Below are 17,637 nucleotides of genomic sequence, written 5' to 3' on the forward strand. Positions count from 1 at the left end.
CAATAAACACAGAAGAACACATACGAAAGCACTTTATTTCACAGGTATACAGTTTTCATGCTTTTAGAACACCACATACCTCTCACCAGCTATTTAGGGTCCTGTATCCGACTCACAACATTTCCTTGCCTGCGACCTCTCTCTCTACACAAACAACTACAGCACAGGAAGTAGGAAGGCAATAGGTGGGGCAGTTTATGCAAATTTATGCTGCCAATGTGCCTTGCAGATTCATGCAGGATTTCTAGATCCTTGCTGGATACAAGAGAGTAGGCCTTGTTCCAGATAAACTATCCATAGCAGGGAAAGTCTGAGCACAGGCACTCTTTTGCTCTTTAGCCCCTGGCCTGGGACTCACCCTCACTTGCTGAGGCGTGAAATTCTGCATACCAACTTTGCACAGAAGGTATGTTTGTGGTTGTTTGGGGATGGGTGGGAGGTCAAGAGCAGGGAAAAGCAGGTCTCCTTCACTACTAGACTACTCTTCTATGCCTCCCTGCCGTTCACTCACTCTGTCTTTGTTTCATTCTGTCCTTCCACAACACTCCTTCTCACTCACTCGCTCTATCACTTGTATTTTTGCGCTTGCTCTGCATTCTATAGTGGAAACATCTCTTGAAAGAAGCATCTGAAAATGACGTGACATAAAATTTAAAACCTCCTTATTGGAAACCTAAAACATCACAAGACTTAATGTATCCCATTTCTTTCATAAAAAAGATTTTTAAAGTACCCAACAAAAGAAATATAAAACACCACGAGTGCTAGAAGAATATTACATTAACGTTAAAGATAGAATAGGGCAAATGCCTTTGCAGTTGAAACTGAAGTTTGGTACTTATTCAGATATTATTTACATTGCCAATTTTTAGCTGAGATTCTAAAGGAACTGAGAGAGAAAATGGAATTCAAGTTTTGTTAGAAGTGGGATTCGAACCCACGCCTCCAGGAGAGACTGCGGCCTTAACGCAGCGCCTTAGACCACTCGGCCATCCTGACCCCATGGTTCTTTTTCATCTAAAGGGTGAGAAAGATATTAGGAACCAAAAAATGCACAGAGCTTAGGCCAATAGTGGCTAGAGCAAGAAAAAAACTCACTGCACTCTTCCAAGAAGACAATCCTATAAGCCACTGCGAGGGAAATGATCATATTTCTCAAGAAAATAATTAGAGTAAACACAGGACTGTCAGGAGTGGGATTTGAACCCACGCCTCCAGAGGAGACTGCGACCTGAACGCAGCGCCTTAGACCACTCGGCCATCCTGACTTGCTTTCCCAGCATCTTCCAGAGGCCAGACAGCCATGCAGGTGAGGTACTGAAAAGGAATGCCCTCAATTTATTTATCCTATTATATGCACTTCCAACAGATCTTTGAACAATCTGTACAGAGCAGGACCTATGGAGAACTCTTTAGAACTTTGAGGCGAACAAAGAGAAAGTGCTATTCACCAGCCACTTGAACGGCTCAAAGCATCTTTGAAATTGAGACAATAGCCACCTCTTGGCTGGCTAAAGCAATTTCAACAAGGGATCTCAAAGTCACAACATAGGGTGGAGTATGCAAATTTAAGCAGCCCCTGATCAAAGCCCTAAGGAAATTGCTGTAAGTGTGCTGGAGTCCAGTTGTCTACCAGATGCATGGCATTCTTCCAAATTTGCAGGGCCCGTCTGGCCAGTGCATACAAGAGCATGACTCTTCCAGATGACCTCTTACATGGGTCCTATGCTCATTTGGTAAGGATTGCGCTTTGTCAGCAAGACGTTATAGAACCTAAATATATGAGAAACCCCATCTCTCTTGACAAGAGGAGAACGGAATAACGTGCCAAGTGAAGACCAACAGATGCAACTTCCATCAGATGTTAACCTGATAAAGGAGATTAAATCTCCAAAATGCATGTCAGAAGTGGGATTCGAACCCACGCCTCCAAAGGAGACTGTGGCCTAAACACAGCGCCTTAGACCTCTCGGCCATCCTGACAGTATAGGCTTTTAAGAAATGAATAAAAGTTACTCAGAAACGTCTACCTCCATGCAAGCCTGAAATAATTTAAACCTTCAAACACAAGGTGCAACTTTATGCACAGGACAATAAACACAGAAGAACACATACGAAAGCACTTTATTTCACAGGTATACAGTTTTCATGCTTTTAGAACACCACATGCCACTCACCGGCTATTTAGGGTCCTGTATCCGACTCACAACATTTCCTTGCCTGCGACCTCTCTCTCTACACAAACAACTACAGCACAGGAAGTAGGAAGGCAATAGGTGGGGCAGTTTATGCAAATTTATGCTGCCAATGTGCCTTGCAGATTCATGCAGGATTTCTAGATCCTTGCTGGATACAAGAGAGTAGGCCTTGTTCCAGATAAACTATCCCTAGCAGGGAAAGTCTGAGCACAGGCACTCTTTTGCTCTTTAGCTTCTGGCCTGGGACTCACCCTCACTTGCTGAGGCGTGAAATTCTGCATACCAACTTTGCACAGAAGGTATGTTTGTGGTTGTTTGGGGATGGGTGGGAGGTCAAGAGCAGGGAAAAGCAGGTCTCCTTCACTACTAGACTACTCTTCTATGCCTCCCTGCCGTTCACTCACTCTGTCTTTGTTTCATTCTGTCCTTCCACAACACTCCTTCTCACTCACTCGCTCTATCACTTGTATTTTTGCGCTTGCTCTGCATTCTATAGTGGAAACATCTCTTGAAAGAAGCATCTGAAAATGACGTGACATAAAATTTAAAACCTCCTTATTGGAAACCTAAAACATCACAAGACTTAATGTAACCCATTTCTTTCATAAAAAAGATTTTTAAAGTACTCCACAAAAGAAATATAAAACACCACGAGTGCTAGAAGAATATTACATTAACGTTAAAGATAGAATAGGGCAAATGCATTTGCAGTTGAAACTGAAGTTTGGTACTTATTCAGATATTATTTACATTGCCAATTTTTAGCTGAGATTCTAAAGGAACTGAGAGAGAAAATGGAATTCAAGTTTTGTCAGAAGTGGGATTCGAACCCACGCCTCCAGGAGAGACTGCGGCCTTAACGCAGCGCCTTAGACCACTCGGCCATCCTGACCCCATGCTGCTTTTTCATCTAAAGGGTGAGAAAGATATTAGGAACCAAAAAATGCACAGAGCTGAGGCCAATAGTGGCTAGAGCAAGAAAAAAACTCACTGCACTCTTCCAAGAAGACAATCCTATAAGCCACTGCGAGGGAAATGATCATATTTCTCAAGAAAAAAATTAGAGTAAACACAGGACTGTCAGGAGTGGGATTTGAACCCACGCCTCCAGAGAAGACTGCGACCTGAACGCAGCGCCTTAGACCACTCGGCCATCCTGACTTGCTTTCCCAGCATCTTCCAGAGGCCAGACAGCCATGCAGGTGAGGTACTGAAAAGGAATGCCCTCAATTTATTTATCCTATTATATGCACTTCCAACAGATCTTTGAACAATCTGTACAGAGCAGGACCTATGGAGAACTCTTTAGAACTTTGAGGCGAACAAAGAGAAAGTGCTATTCATCAGCCACTTGAACGGCTCAAAGCTGCTTTGAAATTGAGACAATAGCCACCTCTTGGCTGGCTAAAGCAATTTCAACAAGGGATCTCAAAGTCACAACATAGGGTGGAGTATGCAAATTTAAGCAGCCCCTGATCAAAGCCCTAAGGAAATTGCTGTAAGTGTGCTGGAGTCCAGTTGTCTACCAGATGCATGGCATTCTTCCAAATTTGCAGGGCCCGTCTGGCCAGTGCATACAAGAGCATGACTATTCCAGATGACCTCTTACATGGGTCCTATGCTCATTTGGTAAGGATTGCGCTTTGTCAGCAAGACGTTATAGAACCTAAATATATGAGAAACCCCATCTCTCTTGACAAGAGGAGAACGGAATAACGTGCGAAGTGAAGACCAACAGATGCAACTTCCATCATATGTTAACCTGATAAAGGAGATTAAATCTCCAAAAGGCATGTCAGAAGTGGGATTCGAACCCACGCCTCCAAAGGAGACTGTGGCCTAAACACAGCACCTTAGACCTCTCGGCCATCCTGACAGTACAGGCTTTTAAGAAATGAATAAAAGTTACTCAGAAACGTCTACCTCCATGCAAGCCTGAAATAATTTAAACCTTCAAACACAAGGTGCAACTTTATGCACAGGACAATAAACACAGAAGAACACATACGAAAGCACTTTATTTCACAGGTATACAGTTTTCATGCTTTTAGAACACCACATACCTCTCACCAGCTATTTAGGGTCCTGTATCCGACTCACAACATTTCCTTGCCTGCGACCTCTCTCTCTACACAAACAACTACAGCACAGGAAGTAGGAAACCAATAGGTGGGGCAGTTTATGCAAATTTATGCTGCCAATGTGCCTTGCAGATTCATGCAGGATTTCTAGATCCTTGCTGGATACAAGAGAGTAGGCCTTGTTCCAGATAAACTATCCCTAGCAGGGAAAGTCTGAGCACAGGCACTCTTTTGCTCTTTAGCCCCTGGCCTGGGACTCACCCTCACTTGCTGAGGCGTGAAATTCTGCATACCAACTTTGCACAGAAGGTATGTTTGTGGTTGTTTGGGGATGGGTGGGAGGTCAAGAGCAGGGAAAAGCAGGTCTCCTGCACTACTAGACTCCTCTTCTATGCCTCCCTGCCATTCACTCACTCTGTCTTTGTTTCATTCTCTCCTTACACAACACTCCTTCTCACTCACTCGCTCTATCACTTGTATTTTTGCCCTTGCTCTGCATTCTATAGTGGAAACATCTCTTGAATGAAGCATCTGAAAATGACGTGACATAAAATTTAAAACCTCCTTATTGTAAACCTAAAACATCACAAGACTTAATGTAACCCATTTCTTTCATAAAAAAGATTTTTAAAGTACCCCACAAAACAAATATAAAACACCACGAGTGCTAGAAGAATATTACATTAACGTTAAAGATAGAATAGGGCAAATGCATATGCAGTTGAAACTGAAGTTTGGTACTTATTCAGATATTATTTACATTGCCAATTTTTAGCTGAGATTCTAAAGGAACTGAGAGAGAAAATGGAATTCAAGTTTTGTCAGAAGTGGGATTTGAAGCCACGCCTCCAGGAGAGACTGCGGCCTTAACGCAGCGCCTTAGACCACTCGGCCATCCTGACCCCATGCTGCTTTTTCATCTAAAGGGTGAGAAAGATATTAGGAACCAAAAAATGCACAGAGCTTAGGCCAATAGTGGCTAGAGCAAGAAAAAAACTCACTGCACTCTTCCAAGAAGACAATCCTATAAGCCACTGCGAGGGAAATGATCATATTTCTCAAGAAAAAAATTAGAGTATACACAGGACTGTCAGAAGTGGGATTTGAACCCACACCTCCAGAGGAGACTGCGACCTGAACGCAGCGCCTTAGACCACTCGGCCATCCTGACTTGCTTTCCCAGCATCTTCCAGAGGCCAGACAGCCATGCAGGTGAGGTACTGAAAAGGAATGCCCTCAATTTATTTATCCTATTATATGCACTTCCAACAGATCTTTGAACAATCTGTACAGAGCAGGACCTATGGAGAACTCTTTAGAACTTTGAGGCGAACAAAGAGAAAGTGCTATTCACCAGCCACTTGAACGGCTCAAAGCTGCTTTGAAATTGAGACAATAGCCACCTCTTGGCTGGCTAAAGCAATTTCAACAAGGGATCTCAAAGTCACAACATAGGGTGGAGTATGCAAATTTAAGCAGCCCCTGATCAAAGCCCTAAGGAAATTGCTGTAAGTGTGCTGGAGTCCAGTTGTCTACCAGATGCATGGCATTCTTCCAAATTTGCAGGGCCCGTCTGGCGAGGGCATACAAGAGCATGACTCTTCCAGATGACCTCTTACATGGGTCCTATGCTCATTTGGTAAGGATTGCGCTTTGTCAGCAAGACGTTATAGAACCTAAATATATGAGAAACCCCATCTCTCTTGACAAGAGGAGAACGGAATAACGTGCCAAGTGAAGACCAACAGATGCAACTTCCATCAGATGTTAACCTGATAAAGGAGATTAAATCTCCAAAAGGCATGTCAGAAGTGGGATTCGAACCCACGCCTCCAAAGGAGACTGTGGCCTAAACACAGCGCCTTAGACCTCTCGGCCATCCTGACAGTATAGGCTTTTAAGAAATGAATAAAAGTTACTCAGAAACGTCTACCTCCATGCAAGCCTGAAATAATTTAAACCTTCAAACACAAGGTGCAACTTTATGCACAGGACAATAAACACAGAAGAACACATACGAAAGCACTTTATTTCACAGGTATACAGTTTTCATGCTTTTAGAACACCACATACCTCTCACCAGCTATTTAGGGTCCTGTATCCGACTCACAACATTTCCTTGCCTGCGACCTCTCTCTCTACACAAACAACTACAGCACAGGAAGTAGGAAGGCAATAGGTGGGGCAGTTTATGCAAATTTATGCTGCCAATGTGCCTAGCAGATTCATGCAGGATTTCTAGATCCTTGCTGGATACAAGAGAGTAGGCCTTGTTCCAGATAAACTATCCCTAGCAGGGAAAGTCTGAGCACAGGCACTCTTTTGCTCTTTAGCCCCTGGCCTGGGACTCACCCTCACTTGCTGAGGCGTGAAATTCTGCATACCAACTTTGCACAGAAGGTATGTTTGTGGTTGTTTGGGGATGGGTGGGAGGTCAAGAGCAGGGAAAAGCAGGTCTCCTTCACTACTAGACTACTCTTCTATGCCTCCCTGCCATTCACTCACTCTGTCTTTGTTTCATTCTCTCCTTCCACAACACTCCTTCTCACTCACTCGCTCTATCACTTGTATTTTTGCCCTTGCTCTGCATTCTATAGTGGAAACATCTCTTGAATGAAGCATCTGAAAATGACGTGACATAAAATTTAAAACCTCCTTATTGGAAACCTAAAACATCACAAGACTTAAGTAACCCATTTCTTTCATAAAAAAGATTTTTAAAGTACCCCACAAAACAAATATAAAACACCACGAGTGCTAGAAGAATATTACATTAACGTTAAAGATAGAATAGGGCAAATGCATTTGCAGTTGAAACAGAAGTTTGGTACTTATTCAGATATTATTTACATTGCCAATTTTTAGCTGAGATTCTAAAGGAACTGAAAGAGAAAATGGAATTCAAGTTTTGTCAGAAGTGGGATTCGAACCCACGCCTCCAGGAGAAACTGCGGCCTTTACGCAACGCCTTAGACCACTCGGCCATCCTGACCCCATGCTTCTTTTTCATCTAAAGGGAGAGAAAGATATTAGGAACCAAAAAATGCACAGAGCTTAGGCCAATAGTGGCTAGAGCAAGAAAAAAACTCACTGCACTCTTCCAAGAAGACAATCCTATAAGCCACTGCGAGGGAAATGATCATATTTCTCAAGAAAAAAATTAGAGTAAACAGAGGACTGTCAGAAGTGGGATTTGAACCCACGCCTCCAGAGGAGACTGCGACCTGAACACAGCGCCTTAGACCACTCGGCCATCCTGACTTGATTTCACAGCATCTTCCAGAGGCCAGACAGCCATGCAGGTGAGGTACTGAAAAGGAATGCCCTCAATTTATTTATCCTATTATATGCACTTCCAACAGATCTTTGAACAATCTGTACAGAGCAGGACCTATGGAGAACTCTTTAGAACTTTGAGGCGAACAAAGAGAAAGTGCTATTCACCAGCCACTTGAACGGCTCAAAGCTGCTTTGAAATTGAGACAATAGCCACCTCTTGGCTGGCTAAAGCAATTTCAACAAGGGATCTCAAAGTCACAACATAGGGTGGAGTATGCAAATTTAAGCAGCCCCTGATCAAAGCCCTGAGGAAATTGCTGTAAGTGTGCTGGAGTCCAGTTGTCTACCAGATGAATGGCATTCTTCCAAATTTGCTGGGCCCGTCTGGCCAGGGCATACAAGAGCATGACTCTTCCAGATGACCTCTTACATGGGTCCTATGCTCATTTGGTAAGGATTGCGCTTTGTCAGCAAGACGTTATAGAACCTAAATATATGAGAAACCCCATCTCTCTTGACAAGAGGAGAACGGAATAACGTGCCAAGTGAAGACCAACAGATGCAACTTCCATCAGATGTTAACCTGATAAAGGAGATTAAATCTCCAAAAGGCATGTCAGAAGTGGGATTCGAACCCACGCCTCCAAAGGAGACTGTGGCCTAAACACAGCGCCTTAGACCTCTCGGCCATCCTGACAGTATATGCTTTTAAGAAATGAATAAAAGTTACTCAGAAACGTCTACCTCAATGCAAGCCTGAAATAATTTAAACCTTCAAACACAAGGTGCAACTTTATGCACAGGACAATAAACACAGAAGAACACATACGAAAGCACTTTATTTCACAGGTATACAGTTTTCATGCTTTTAGAACACCACATACCTCTCACCAGCTATTTAGGGTCCTGTATCCGACTCACAACATTTCCTTGCCTGCGACCTCTCTCTCTACACAAACAACTACAGCACAGGAAGTAGGAAGGCAATAGGTGGGGCAGTTTATGCAAATTTATGCTGCCAATGTGCCTTGCAGATTCATGCAGGATTTCTAGATCCTTGCTGGATACAAGAGAGTAGGCCTTGTTCCAGATAAACTATCCCTAGCAGGGAAAGTCTGAGCACAGGCACTCTTTTGCTCTTTAGCCCCTGGCCTGGGACTCACCCTCACTTGCTGAGGCGTGAAATTCTGCATACCAACTTTGCACAGAAGGTATGTTTGTGGTTGTTTGGGGGATGGGTGGGAGGTCAAGAGCAGGGAAAAGCAGGTCTCCTTCACTACTAGACTACTCTTCTATGCCTCCCTGCCGTTCACTCACTCTGTATTTGTTTCATTCTCTCCTTCCACAACACTCCTTCTCGCTCACTCGCTCTATCACTTGTATTTTTGCGCTTGCTCTGCATTCTATAGTGGAAACATCTCTTGAAAGAAGCATCTGAAAATGACGTGACATAAAATTTAAAACCTCCTTATTGGAAACCTAAAACATCACAAGACTTAATGTAACCCATTTCTTTCATAAAAAAGATTTTTAAAGTACCCCACAAAAGAAATATAAAACACCACGAGTGCTAGAAGAATATTACATTAACGTTAAAGATAGAATAGGGCAAATGCCTTTGCAGTTGAAACTGAAGTTTGGTACTTATTCAGATATTATTTACATTGCCAATTTTTAGCTGAGATTCTAAAGGAACTGAGAGAGAAAATGGAATTCAAGTTTTGTCAGAAGTGGGATTTGAACCAACGCCTCCAGGAGAGACTGCGGCCTTAACGCAGCGCCTTAGACCACTCGGCCATCCTCACCCCATGCTGCTTTTTCATCTAAAGGGTGAGAAAGATATTAGGAACCAAAAAATGCACAGAGCTTAGGCCAATAGTGGCTAGAGCAAGAAAAAAACTCACTGCACTCTTCCAAGAAGACAATCCTATAAGCCACTGCGAGGGAAATGATCATATTTCTCAAGAAAATAATTAGAGTAAACACAGGACTGTCAGAAGTGGGATTTGAACCCACGCCTCCAGAGGAGACTGCGACCTGAACGCAGCGCCTTAGACCACTCGGCCATCCTGACTTGCTTTCCCAGCATCTTCCAGAGGCCAGACAGCCATGCAGGTGAGGTACTGAAAAGGAATGCCCTCAATTTATTTATCCTAGCATATGCACTTCCAACAGATCTTTGAACAATCTGTACAGAGCAGGACCTATGGAGAACTCTTTAGAACTTTGAGACGAACAAAGAGAAAGTGCTATTCACCAGCCACTTGAACGGCTCAAAGCTGCTTTGAAATTGAGACAATAGCCACCTCTTGGCTGGCTAAAGCAATTTCAACAAGGGATCTCAAAGTCACAACATAGGGTGGAGTATGCAAATTTAAGCAGCCCCTGATCAAAGCCCTAAGGAAATTGCTGTAAGTGTGCTGGAGTCCAGTTGTCTACCAGATGCATGGCATTCTTCCAAATTTGCAGGGCCCGTCTGGCCAGGGCATACAAGAGCATGACTCTTCCAGATGACCTCTTACATGGGTCCTATGCTCATTTGGTAAGGATTGCGCTTTGTCAGCAAGACGTTATAGAACCTAAATATATGAGAAACCCCATCTCTCTTGACAAGAGGAGAACGGAATAACGTGCCAAGTGAAGACCAACAGATGCAACTTCCATCAGATGTTAACCTGATAAAGGAGATTAAATCTCCAAAAGGCATGTCAGAAGTGGGATTCGAACCCACGCCTCCAAAGGAGACTGTGGCCTAAACACAGCGCCTTAGACCTCTCGGCCATCCTGACAGTATAGGCTTTTAAGAAATGAATAAAAGTTACTCAGAAACGTCTACCTCCATGCAAGCCTGAAATAATTTAAACCTTCAAACACAAGGTGCAACTTTATGCACAGGACAATAAACACAGAAGAACACATACGAAAGCACTTTATTTCACAGGTATACAGTTTTCATGCTTTTAGAACACCACATACCTCTCACCAGCTATTTAGGGTCCTGTATCCGACTCACAACATTTCCTTGCCTGCGACCTCTCTCTCTACACAAACAACTACAGCACAGGAAGTAGGAAGGCAATAGGTGGGGCAGTTTATGCAAATTTATGCTGCCAATGTGCCTAGCAGATTCATGCAGGATTTCTAGATCCTTGCTGGATACAAGAGAGTAGGCCTTGTTCCAGATAAACTATCCCTAGCAGGGAAAGTCTGAGCACAGGCACTCTTTTGCTCTTTAGACCCTGGCCTGGGACTCACCCTCACTTGCTGAGGCGTGAAATTCTGCATACCAACTTTGCACAGAAGGTATGTTTGTGGTTGTTTGGGGATGGGTGGGAGGTCAAGAGCAGGGAAAAGCAGGTCTCCTTCACTACTAGATTACTCTTCTATGCCTCCCTGCCGTTCACTCACTCTGTCTTTGTTTCATTCTCTCCTTCCACAACACTCCTTCTCACTCACTCGCTCTATCACTTGTATTTTTGCCCTTGCTCTGCATTCTATAGTGGAAACATCTCTTGAATGAAGCATCTGAAAATGACGTGACATAAAATTTAAAACCTCCTTATTGGAAACCTAAAACATCACAAGACTTAATGTAACCCATTTCTTTCATAAAAAAGATTTTTAAAGTACCCCACAAAACAAATATAAAACACCACGAGTGCTAGAAGAATATTACATTAACGTTAAAGATAGAATAGGGCAAATGCATTTGCAGTTGAAACAGAAGTTTGGTACTTATTCAGATATTATTTACATTGCCAATTTTAGCTGAGATTCTAAAGGAACTGAAAGAGAAAATGGAATTCAAGTTTTGTCAGAAGTGGGATTCGAACCCACGCCTCCAGGAGAGCCTGCGGCCTTAACGCAACGCCTTAGACCACTCGGCCATCCTGACCCCATGCTTCTTTTTCATCTAAAGGGTGAGAAAGATATTAGGAACCAAAAAATGCACAGAGCTTAGGCCAATAGTGGCTAGAGCAAGAAAAAAACTCACTGCACTCTTCCAAGAAGACAATCCTATAAGCCACTGCGAGGGAAATGATCATATTTCTCAAGAAAAAAATTAGAGTAAACAGAGGACTGTCAGAAGTGGGATTTGAACCCACGCCTCCAGAGGAGACTGCGACCTGAACGCAGCGCCTTAGACCACTCGGCCATCCTGACTTGCTTTCACAGCATCTTCCAGAGGCCAGACAGCCATGCAGGTGAGGTACTGAAAAGGAATGCCCTCAATTTATTTATCCTATTATATGCACTTCCAACAGATCTTTGAACAATCTGTACAGAGCAGGACCTATGGAGAACTCTTTAGAACTTTGAGGCGAACAAAGAGAAAGTGCTATTCACCAGCCACTTGAACGGCTCAAAGCTGCTTTGAAATTGAGACAATAGCCACCTCTTGGCTGGCTAAAGCAATTTCAACAAGGGATCTCAAAGTCACAACATAGGGTGGAGTATGCAAATTTAAGCAGCCCCTGATCAAAGCCCTGAGGAAATTGCTGTAAGTGTGCTGGAGTCCAGTTGTCTACCAGATGAATGGCATTCTTCCAAATTTGCTGGGCCCGTCTGGCCAGGGCATACAAGAGCATGACTCTTCCAGATGACCTCTTACATGGGTCTTATGCTCATTTGGTAAGGATTGCGCTTTGTCAGCAAGACGTTATAGAACCTAAATATATGAGAAACCCCATCTCTCTTGACAAGAGGAGAACGGAATAACGTGCCAAGTGAAGACCAACAGATGCAACTTCCATCAGATGTTAACCTGATAAAGGAGATTAAATCTCCAAAAGGCATGTCAGAAGTGGGATTCGAACCCACGCCTCCAAAGGAGACTGTGGCCTAAACACAGCGCCTTAGACCTCTCGGCCATCCTGACAGTATATGCTTTTAAGAAATGAATAAAAGTTACTCAGAAACGTCTACCTCAATGCAAGCCTGAAATAATTTAAACCTTCAAACACAAGGTGCAACTTTATGCACAGGACAATAAACACAGAAGAACACATACGAAAGCACTTTATTTCACAGGTATACAGTTTTCATGCTTTTAGAACACCACATACCTCTCACCAGCTATTTAGGGTCCTGTATCCGACTCACAACATTTCCTTGCCTGCGACCTCTCTCTCTACACAAACAACTACAGCACAGGAAGTAGGAAGGCAATAGGTGGGGCAGTTTATGCAAATTTATGCTGCCAATGTGCCTTGCAGATTCATGCAGGATTTCTAGATCCTTGCTGGATACAAGAGAGTAGGCCTTGTTCCAGATAAACTATCCCTAGCAGGGAAAGTCTGAGCACAGGCACTCTTTTGCTCTTTAGCCCCTGGCCTGGGACTCACCCTCACTTGCTGAGGCGTGAAATTCTGCATACCAACTTTGCACAGAAGGTATGTTTGTGGTTGTTTGGGGATGGGTGGGAGGTCAAGAGCAGGGAAAAGCAGGTCTCCTTCACTACTAGACTCCTCTTCTATGCCTCCCTGCCATTCACTCACTCTGTCTTTGTTTCATTCTCTCCTTCCACAACACTCCTTCTCACTCACTCGCTCTATCACTTGTATTTTTGCCCTTGCTCTGCATTCTATAGTGGAAACATCTCTTGAATGAAGCATCTGAAAATGACGTGACATAAAATTTAAAACCTCCTTATTGGAAACCTAAAACATCACAAGACTTAATGTAACCCATTTCTTTCATAAAAAAGATTTTTAAAGTACCCCACAAAACAAATATAAAACACCACGAGTGCTAGAAGAATATTACATTAACGTTAAAGATAGAATAGGGCAAATGCATTTGCAGTTGAAACTGAAGTTTGGTACTTATTCAGATATTATTTACATTGCCAATTTTTAGCTGAGATTCTAAAGGAACTGAGAGAGAAAATGGAATTCAAGTTTTGTCAGAAGTGGGATTCGAACCCACGCCTCCAGGAGAGACTGCGGCCTTAACGCAGCGCCTTAGACCACTCGGCCATCCTGACCCCATGCTGCCTTTTCATCTAAAGGGTGAGAAAGATATTAGGAACCAAAAAATGCACAGAGCTGAGGCCAATAGTGGCTAGAGCAAGAAAAAAACTCACTGCACTCTTCCAAGAAGACAATCCTATAAGCCACTGCGAGGGAAATGATCATATTTCTCAAGAAAATAATTAGAGTAAACACAGGACTGTCAGAAGTGGGATTTGAACCCACGCCTCCAGAGGAGACTGCGACCTGAACGCAGCGCCTTAGACCACTCGGCCATCCTGACTTTCTTTCCCAGCATCTTCCAGAGGCCAGACAGCCATGCAGGTGAGGTACTGAAAAGGAATGCCCTCAATTTATTTATCCTATTATATGCACTTCCAACAGATCTTTGAACAATCTGTACAGAGCAGGACCTATGGAGAACTCTTTAGAACTTTGAGGCGAACAAAGAGAAAGTGCTATTCACCAGCCACTTGAACGGCTCAAAGCTGCTTTGAAATTGAGACAATAGCCACCTCTTGGCTGGCTAAAGCAATTTCAACAAGGGATCTCAAAGTCACAACATAGGGTGGAGTATGCAAATTTAAGCAGCCCCTGATCAAAGCCCTAAGGAAATTGCTGTAAGTGTGCTGGAGTCCAGTTGTCTACCAGATGCATGGCATTCTTCCAAATTTGCAGGGCCCGTCTGGCCAGTGCATACAAGAGCATGACTCTTCCAGATGACCTCTTACATGGGTCCTATGCTCATTTGGTAAGGATTGCGCTTTGTCAGCAAGACGTTATAGAACCTAAATATATAAGAAACCCCATCTCTCTTGACAAGAGGAGAACGGAATAACGTGCGAAGTGAAGACCAACAGATGCAACTTCCATCAGATGTTAACCTGATAAAGGAGATTAAATCTCCAAAAGGCATGTCAGAAGTGGGATTCGAACCCACGCCTCCAAAGGAGACTGTGGTCTAAACACAGCGCCTTAGACCTCTCGGCCATCCTGACAGTATAGGCTTTTAAGAAATGAATAAAAGTTACTCAGAAACGTCTACCTCCATGCAAGCCTGAAATAATTTAAACCTTCAAACACAAGGTGCAACTTTATGCACAGGACAATAAACACAGAAGAACACATACGAAAGCACTTTATTTCACAGGTATACAGTTTTCATGCTTTTAGAACACCACATACCTCTCACCAGCTATTTAGGGTCCTGTATCCGACTCACAACATTTCCTTGCCTGCGACCTCTCTCTCTACACAAACAACTACAGCACAGGAAGTAGGAAGGCAATAGGTGGGGCAGTTTATGCAAATTTATGCTGCCAATGTGCCTTGCAGATTCATGCAGGATTTCTAGATCCTTGCTGGATACAAGAGAGTAGGCCTTGTTCCAGATAAACTATCCCTAGCAGGGAAAGTCTGAGCACAGGCACTCTTTTGCTCTTTAGCCCCTGGCCTGGGACTCACCCTCACTTGCTGAGGCGTGAAAATCTGCATACCAACTTTGCACAGAAGGTATGTTTGTGGTTGTTTGGGGATGGGTGGGAGGTCAAGAGCAGGGAAAAGCAGGTCTCCTGCACTACTAGACTCCTCTTCTATGCCTCCCCGCCATTCACTCACTCTGTCTTTGTTTCATTCTCTCCTTCCACAACACTCCTTCTCACTCACTCGCTCTATCACTTGTATTTTTGCCCTTGCTCTGCATTCTATAGTGGAAACATCTCTTGAATGAAGCATCTGAAAATGACGTGACATAAAATTTAAAACCTACTTATTGTAAACCTAAAACATCACAAGACTTAATGTAACCCATTTCTTTCATAAAAAAGATTTTTAAAGTACCCCACAAAACAAATATAAAACACCACGAGTGCTAGAAGAATATTACATTAACGTTAAAGATAGAATAGGGCAAATGCATATGCAGTTGAAACTGAAGTTTGGTACTTATTCAGATATTATTTACATTGCCAATTTTTAGCTGAGATTCTAAAGGAACTGAGAGAGAAAATGGAATTCAAGTTTTGTCAGAAGTGGGATTTGAACCCACGCCTCCAGGAGAGACTGCGGCCTTAACGCAGCGCCTTAGACCACTCGGCCATCCTGACCCCATGCTGCTTTTTCATCTAAAGGGTGAGAAAGATATTAGGAACCAAAAAATGCACAGAGCTTAGGCCAATAGTGGCTAGAGCAAGAAAAAAACTCACTGCACTCTTCCAAGAAGACAATCCTATAAGCCACTGCGAGGGAAATGATCATATTTCTCAAGAAAAAAATTAGAGTATACACAGGACTGTCAGAAGTGGGATTTGAACCCACACCTCCAGAGGAGACTGCGACCTGAACGCAGCGCCTTAGACCACTCGGCCATCCTGACTTGCTTTCCCAGCATCTTCCAGAGGCCAGACAGCCATGCAGGTGAGGTACTGAAAAGGAATGCCCTCAATTTATTTATCCTATTATATGCACTTCCAACAGATCTTTGAACAATCTGTACAGAGCAGGACCTATGGAGAACTCTTTAGAACTTTGAGGCGAACAAAGAGAAAGTGCTATTCACCAGCCACTTGAACGGCTCAAAGCTGCTTTGAAATTGAGACAATAGCCACCTCTTGGCTGGCTAAAGCAATTTCAACAAGGGATCTCAAAGTCACAACATAGGGTGGAGTATGCAAATTTAAGCAGCCCCTGATCAAAGCCCTAAGGAAATTGCTGTAAGTGTGCTGGAGTCCAGTTGTCTACCAGATGCATGGCATTCTTCCAAATTTGCAGGGCCCGTCTGGCCAGGGCATACAAGAGCATGACTCTTCCAGATGACCTCTTACATGGGTCCTATGCTCATTTGGTAAGGATTGCGCTTTGTCAGCAAGACGTTATAGAACCTAAATATATGAGAAACCCCATCTCTCTTGACAAGAGGAGAACGGAATAACGTGCCAAGTGAAGACCAACAGATGCAACTTCCATCAGATGTTAACCTGATAAAGGAGATTAAATCTCCAAAAGGCATGTCAGAAGTGGGATTCGAACCCACGCCTCCAAAGGAGACTGTGGCCTAAACACAGCGTCTTAGACCTCTCGGCCATCCTGACAGTATAGGCTTTTAAGAAATGAATAAAAGTTACTCAGAAACGTCTACCTCCATGCAAGCCTGAAATAATTTAAACCTTCAAACACAAGGTGCAACTTTATGCACAGGACAATAAACACAGAAGAACACATACGAAAGCACTTTATTTCACAGGTATACAGTTTTCATGCTTTTAGAACACCACATACCTCTCACCAGCTATTTAGGGTCCTGTATCCGACTCACAACATTTCCTTGCCTGCGACCTCTCTCTCTACACAAACAACTACAGCACAGGAAGTAGGAAGGCAATAGGTGGGGCAGTTTATGCAAATTTATGCTGCCAATGTGCCTTGCAGATTCATGCAGGATTTCTAGATCCTTGCTGGATACAAGAGAGTAGGCCTTGTTCCAGATAAACTATCCATAGCAGGGAAAGTCTGAGCACAGGCACTCTTTTGCTCTTTAGCCCCTGGCCTGGGACTCACCCTCACTTGCTGAGGCGTGAAATTCTGCATACCAACTTTGCACAGAAGGTATGTTTGTGGTTGTTTGGGGATGGGTGGGAGGTCAAGAGCAGGGAAAAGCAGGTCTCCTTCACTACTAGACTACTCTTCTATGCCTCCCTGCCGTTCACTCACTCTGTCTTTGTTTCATTCTGTCCTTCCACAACACTCCTTCTCACTCACTCGCTCTATCACTTGTATTTTTGCGCTTGCTCTGCATTCTATAGTGGAAACATCTCTTGAAAGAAGCATCTGAAAATGACGTGACATAAAATTTAAAACCTCCTTATTGGAAACCTAAAACATCACAAGACTTAATGTATCCCATTTCTTTCATAAAAAAGATTTTTAAAGTACCCAACAAAAGAAATATAAAACACCACGAGTGCTAGAAGAATATTACATTAACGTTAAAGATAGAATAGGGCAAATGCCTTTGCAGTTGAAACTGAAGTTTGGTACTTATTCAGATATTATTTACATTGCCAATTTTTAGCTGAGATTCTAAAGGAACTGAGAGAGAAAATGGAATTC

At 43.2% G+C, this 17,637-nt stretch overlaps 20 non-coding genes across 20 annotated transcripts; all 20 read right to left on the reverse strand.

Annotated features, from left to right (window-relative positions):
- Window positions 1–916: 916 nt before the first annotated feature.
- TRNAL-AAG (transfer RNA leucine (anticodon AAG)) lies at window positions 917–999 on the reverse strand. Its single transcript has one exon. It is a non-coding gene; the product is annotated as a tRNA-Leu (tRNA).
- Window positions 1,000–1,185: 186 nt separating this feature from the next.
- On the reverse strand, window positions 1,186–1,268 carry TRNAL-CAG (transfer RNA leucine (anticodon CAG)). The gene has a single exon. It is a non-coding gene; the product is annotated as a tRNA-Leu (tRNA).
- Window positions 1,269–1,900: 632 nt separating this feature from the next.
- Window positions 1,901–1,983, reverse strand: TRNAL-UAG (transfer RNA leucine (anticodon UAG)). Its single transcript has one exon. It is a non-coding gene; the product is annotated as a tRNA-Leu (tRNA).
- A 1,024-nt stretch (window positions 1,984–3,007) lies between these two features.
- Window positions 3,008–3,090, reverse strand: TRNAL-AAG (transfer RNA leucine (anticodon AAG)). The gene has a single exon. It is a non-coding gene; the product is annotated as a tRNA-Leu (tRNA).
- Window positions 3,091–3,276: 186 nt separating this feature from the next.
- TRNAL-CAG (transfer RNA leucine (anticodon CAG)) lies at window positions 3,277–3,359 on the reverse strand. Its single transcript has one exon. It is a non-coding gene; the product is annotated as a tRNA-Leu (tRNA).
- A 632-nt stretch (window positions 3,360–3,991) lies between these two features.
- TRNAL-UAG (transfer RNA leucine (anticodon UAG)) lies at window positions 3,992–4,074 on the reverse strand. The gene has a single exon. It is a non-coding gene; the product is annotated as a tRNA-Leu (tRNA).
- A 1,293-nt stretch (window positions 4,075–5,367) lies between these two features.
- On the reverse strand, window positions 5,368–5,450 carry TRNAL-CAG (transfer RNA leucine (anticodon CAG)). The gene has a single exon. It is a non-coding gene; the product is annotated as a tRNA-Leu (tRNA).
- Window positions 5,451–6,082: 632 nt separating this feature from the next.
- TRNAL-UAG (transfer RNA leucine (anticodon UAG)) lies at window positions 6,083–6,165 on the reverse strand. The gene has a single exon. It is a non-coding gene; the product is annotated as a tRNA-Leu (tRNA).
- Window positions 6,166–7,457: 1,292 nt separating this feature from the next.
- TRNAL-CAG (transfer RNA leucine (anticodon CAG)) lies at window positions 7,458–7,540 on the reverse strand. The gene has a single exon. It is a non-coding gene; the product is annotated as a tRNA-Leu (tRNA).
- A 632-nt stretch (window positions 7,541–8,172) lies between these two features.
- Window positions 8,173–8,255, reverse strand: TRNAL-UAG (transfer RNA leucine (anticodon UAG)). The gene has a single exon. It is a non-coding gene; the product is annotated as a tRNA-Leu (tRNA).
- Window positions 8,256–9,549: 1,294 nt separating this feature from the next.
- On the reverse strand, window positions 9,550–9,632 carry TRNAL-CAG (transfer RNA leucine (anticodon CAG)). The gene has a single exon. It is a non-coding gene; the product is annotated as a tRNA-Leu (tRNA).
- Window positions 9,633–10,264: 632 nt separating this feature from the next.
- TRNAL-UAG (transfer RNA leucine (anticodon UAG)) lies at window positions 10,265–10,347 on the reverse strand. Its single transcript has one exon. It is a non-coding gene; the product is annotated as a tRNA-Leu (tRNA).
- A 1,023-nt stretch (window positions 10,348–11,370) lies between these two features.
- On the reverse strand, window positions 11,371–11,453 carry TRNAL-AAG (transfer RNA leucine (anticodon AAG)). Its single transcript has one exon. It is a non-coding gene; the product is annotated as a tRNA-Leu (tRNA).
- A 186-nt stretch (window positions 11,454–11,639) lies between these two features.
- On the reverse strand, window positions 11,640–11,722 carry TRNAL-CAG (transfer RNA leucine (anticodon CAG)). The gene has a single exon. It is a non-coding gene; the product is annotated as a tRNA-Leu (tRNA).
- Window positions 11,723–12,354: 632 nt separating this feature from the next.
- Window positions 12,355–12,437, reverse strand: TRNAL-UAG (transfer RNA leucine (anticodon UAG)). Its single transcript has one exon. It is a non-coding gene; the product is annotated as a tRNA-Leu (tRNA).
- A 1,024-nt stretch (window positions 12,438–13,461) lies between these two features.
- On the reverse strand, window positions 13,462–13,544 carry TRNAL-AAG (transfer RNA leucine (anticodon AAG)). The gene has a single exon. It is a non-coding gene; the product is annotated as a tRNA-Leu (tRNA).
- Window positions 13,545–13,730: 186 nt separating this feature from the next.
- TRNAL-CAG (transfer RNA leucine (anticodon CAG)) lies at window positions 13,731–13,813 on the reverse strand. The gene has a single exon. It is a non-coding gene; the product is annotated as a tRNA-Leu (tRNA).
- Window positions 13,814–14,445: 632 nt separating this feature from the next.
- Window positions 14,446–14,528, reverse strand: TRNAL-UAG (transfer RNA leucine (anticodon UAG)). The gene has a single exon. It is a non-coding gene; the product is annotated as a tRNA-Leu (tRNA).
- A 1,024-nt stretch (window positions 14,529–15,552) lies between these two features.
- Window positions 15,553–15,635, reverse strand: TRNAL-AAG (transfer RNA leucine (anticodon AAG)). Its single transcript has one exon. It is a non-coding gene; the product is annotated as a tRNA-Leu (tRNA).
- Window positions 15,636–15,821: 186 nt separating this feature from the next.
- On the reverse strand, window positions 15,822–15,904 carry TRNAL-CAG (transfer RNA leucine (anticodon CAG)). Its single transcript has one exon. It is a non-coding gene; the product is annotated as a tRNA-Leu (tRNA).
- Window positions 15,905–17,637: the final 1,733 nt, after the last annotated feature.

This window comes from Triturus cristatus, chromosome 6, assembly GCF_964204655.1.
Source record: "Triturus cristatus chromosome 6, aTriCri1.1, whole genome shotgun sequence".
NCBI classification, from domain to species: Eukaryota; Metazoa; Chordata; class Amphibia; order Caudata; family Salamandridae; genus Triturus; species Triturus cristatus.